This window comes from Rutidosis leptorrhynchoides, chromosome 5, assembly GCF_046630445.1.
Source record: "Rutidosis leptorrhynchoides isolate AG116_Rl617_1_P2 chromosome 5, CSIRO_AGI_Rlap_v1, whole genome shotgun sequence".
Taxonomy (NCBI): domain Eukaryota; kingdom Viridiplantae; phylum Streptophyta; class Magnoliopsida; order Asterales; family Asteraceae; genus Rutidosis; species Rutidosis leptorrhynchoides.
Window position 1 is genome coordinate 36,837,256 of NC_092337.1, and position 3,613 is coordinate 36,840,868.

The 3,613-nt window shown below is 37.5% G+C and overlaps 1 non-coding gene across 1 annotated transcript; it reads left to right on the forward strand.

Moving 5' to 3' along the window:
• Positions 1-2,898: 2,898 nt before the first annotated feature.
• Positions 2,899-3,005, forward strand: LOC139851016 (small nucleolar RNA R71). Its single transcript, XR_011760382.1, has one exon. It is a non-coding gene; the product is annotated as a small nucleolar RNA R71 (small nucleolar RNA).
• The last annotated feature ends 608 nt before the right edge of the window (positions 3,006-3,613 follow it).

The following is a 3,613-nucleotide window of genomic DNA, read 5'->3' on the forward strand; positions in this document are numbered from 1 at the left end:
AGGAAGCTTTGAGATTACATCGATCTTAGCTTTGTCTACTTCCATTCCATCTCGAGAAATCTTGTGTCCTAAAACAATGCCTTCCTTCACCATGAAGTGGTATTTTTTCCAATTTAAAACAAGATTTGATTCCTCACAACGAATTAACATTCGCTCGAGGTTTGAAAGGCATGTATCGAAGGAGTCTCCAAAAATAGAGAAATCATCCATAAAGACTTCCATACTTCCTTCTATCATGTCGTGAAAGATTGCCATCATACACCTTTGAAAGGTGCCTGGCGCGTTGCATAATCCGAACGGCATTCGTCGATATGCGAAGGTACCAAATGGACAAGTAAATGTTGTCTTGTCTTGGTCTTTTGGATCAATGGGAATTTGAAAATAACCAGAGAATCCATCAAGGAAACAGTAATACTCCTTTCCCGCTAAACGTTCTCGCATTTGGTCAATAAAAGGAAGTGGGAAATGATCTTTCCTTGTGGCATCGTTTAAACGACGGTAGTCTATACAGACTCTCCAACCAGTGACTGTTCTTGTAGGAACGAGTTCATTCTTATCATTAAGGATGACAGTTGCACCCCCTTTCTTAGGTACCACTTGAACAGGACTAACCCACGGGCTGTCGGATATAGGGTATATTAACCCGGCATCAAGTAACTTGATAACCTCCTTCTTGACAATTTCTTTCATGTTAGGGTTTAACCTTCGTTGCCTTTGTACCACGGGTTTAAAATCTTCTTCCATTAGAATCCTATGAGTACAATAAGCTGGGTTAATCCTTGGAATATCGGTTGTTTTCCAAGCAATTGCCCTTTTGTGAGCTTTTAAAACGAACATTAACCTACCCTTTTCGTCATTGGAGAGTTTTGATGAAATTATAACGGGTAATTGTGACGTACCTTGGAGATAAGCATACTCCAAATGTTTCGGGAGTTCTTTAAGTTCCAAGGTGGGTGGTTCTTCCAATGAAGATTTTATCCGGAACCTATTACCATCGATAATTTCTTCAAAGGGTTCATCTTCCTTGGGAATTTCTTCCTCAACGTCATCTTCATCGATGACTACTTTCAATAATTTGTCAAGTTCAACCTCGACATCAAATTCATTACTTTCACTCATTGGGGTGAAGTTCGAGGTGTCGACATTTAGTAATTCTTGTAATTCTTCTTCAACACAACAATCAACAATGTCTACTTTATAACATTCGTCATCGGAGGGGATAGGTTGTTTCATAGCTTTATCTATGTTTAAGGTAACTCTATCTTCCCCTACACCTAGACTAAGTTCTTTATCTTTAACACGCACAATCACGTCAGCGGTATTTAGAAAAGGTCGCCCTAGAATTAGAGGAACCGTACTATCTTCTTCCATTTCAAGGACAACGAAATTGGCAGCGAAGATTAAATGATTAACTTTAACCGGTAGGTTTTCGGCAATACCAATAGGATAGTTAAAAGTTCTATCGGCTAGGCGTATACATATCCTAGTTGGTTTTAGATCACCTAGGTTTAGTTTTAAGTACAAGGAGTGTGGCATAAGATTGATACTTGCGCCTAAGTCAGCTAATGCATCATACATTACTGAATCTCCCATCAGACACGGAATAATGAAACTACCAGGATCTCCAAGTTTCGGTGGCATCTTTTGCTTTTGCAAAATTGCTGAGCATTCCTCATTGAGGAATGAGGTTGAAACTTCTTCATATTTACCTTTATTGGCTATGAGATCCTTGATAAACCTTCTATAAATTGGCATACCCGCAAGAACATCTACAAGTGGTACATTAATACAAATTTGCTTAATCATTTCGGCAAACTTGTTATACTGTGCTTGTAATTTATCTTTCTTCAACTGTTGTGGGTATGGAATTGGATGTTTGTATTCTCTTAATAGCGGTTAAGTTTTGGGTGCACTTGTGGTTGGCACCTCATCTTCTTCCGTGGAAGACTCTTTTTCGTTAGGAATAGGAACATGAGCAGGAGGTTTCGGAATATCGGGGTTAATGGTTAACCACTTTTCATAGTTATGTAATTTACTTGCGAGAAGTTACTTGAGTTTTGAGTTTCCTTACCCTTAGGGTTTGGTTGCGTGTTTGATGGTAAAGTTCCCGATTGTCTTTCGGCAAGCAATTGAGCTATTCTTCCCATATCTCTTTCAAGATTTTGAATCGACGCTTGATGATTCCTTTGTACTTGCTCGTTTTGTCTTTTCATCTGTTCATTTGTCTCCGACTGATTTTTAATGAAAGTTAACATGATTTCTTCCAAACTAGGTTTCTTTTCTACTTGTTGCGTGTTATTGTTTTGTTGTTGATATTGTATCGGAGGTAACGGTTGTTGTTGGAAATTGTTTTGAGGAGGTGGATTTGGAGGTTGGTTTCTATTGTGAAAACCAGGTGGTCCATTTCTTTGAAAGGCGAAATTCTTTGGATTTTGATATCCATTGTTTCCTCCTTGATAATTGGAATTCCCTCCTTGATAATTGTTTTGTCTTTGATTGGCCACAAAATTAACTTGAGGTATCGGAACCATTGGCCTATCATTGACATCACAATCTTTTGTGAAATGTGGCTCTCCACAGTTTTCACATCCTACTTTCAAGGCTAAAACTGTTGAATTTAGTTTTTCAATTTCTTTACCAAACTTTTTGAATTGGTTTGCTAAAGAAGATATGCTTGTAGAAGTGTCATAATCTTCATCAATAATTGCCACTGTTTTTCTAAGTTGTTGATCTCTATAAGGTGTCCATTCAAATGTGTGAATAGATATGTCTTCCAACAATTTATACACTTGATTTGAAGATTTATACAGAAATACTCCTCCTGCGGAGGAGTCTAAGATACTACGAGTATGTTCACTAATTCCTCGATAGAAGATGTGAACAATTTGCTTCTTTTGTAGTCCATGTTGTGGACAGTTTCGTAGCATTCTTTTTAACCTCTGCCAAGCATCGTATACACTTTCATCCGATTTTTGTTTAAAAATGTTTATCTCGGATCTAAGTCTTTCGGCTTTCGCGGGAGGAAAGAATCAGGAGATGAATTTATCTCTTAGCTCATTGAAGGTTGTGATAGAATCGGGTTCTAATTCCTTCAACCATGCTTTTGCATCTCCAGTTAAAGAATATGGAAAAATTCTTAACATATATGCATCAGAAGTAACGCCTTTAGCTTTGTACAATTCACATAATTCTTCGAAGCCTTCAATATGTTCAATCGGATTATTATTAAGCCTTCCGTCAAATTGATTCTCATGAACCATTTGCATGAATTGCCCTCTAACTTTAAAGTTTTCGGCTTCAATTTCGGGTTTTCTAACTGATGAAAGTGCTTTAGGAATAGTAGTTTGTCTACTATTCCACATTGGTAGGTCATTAGGATCAGGTGTTACTTCAGCCAGGTGATCAGGCGGTACTTTAGCCATTTCTTCTTTAATGATGATGGTTTCAGATTCCGTTATAAGCTTCGGTTGTTTACTAGTATTACCTACTTGTTTCTTTTTAGGGTTTTTCGGTGTTTTAAAATTACTAGTACTTCCTACTTCTTTTTGTTGCTTTTGTCCTTTATTAATTCTTTGCGGTTCTGGATTAAGTTTAACGAGTTTAGGGTTTCCTG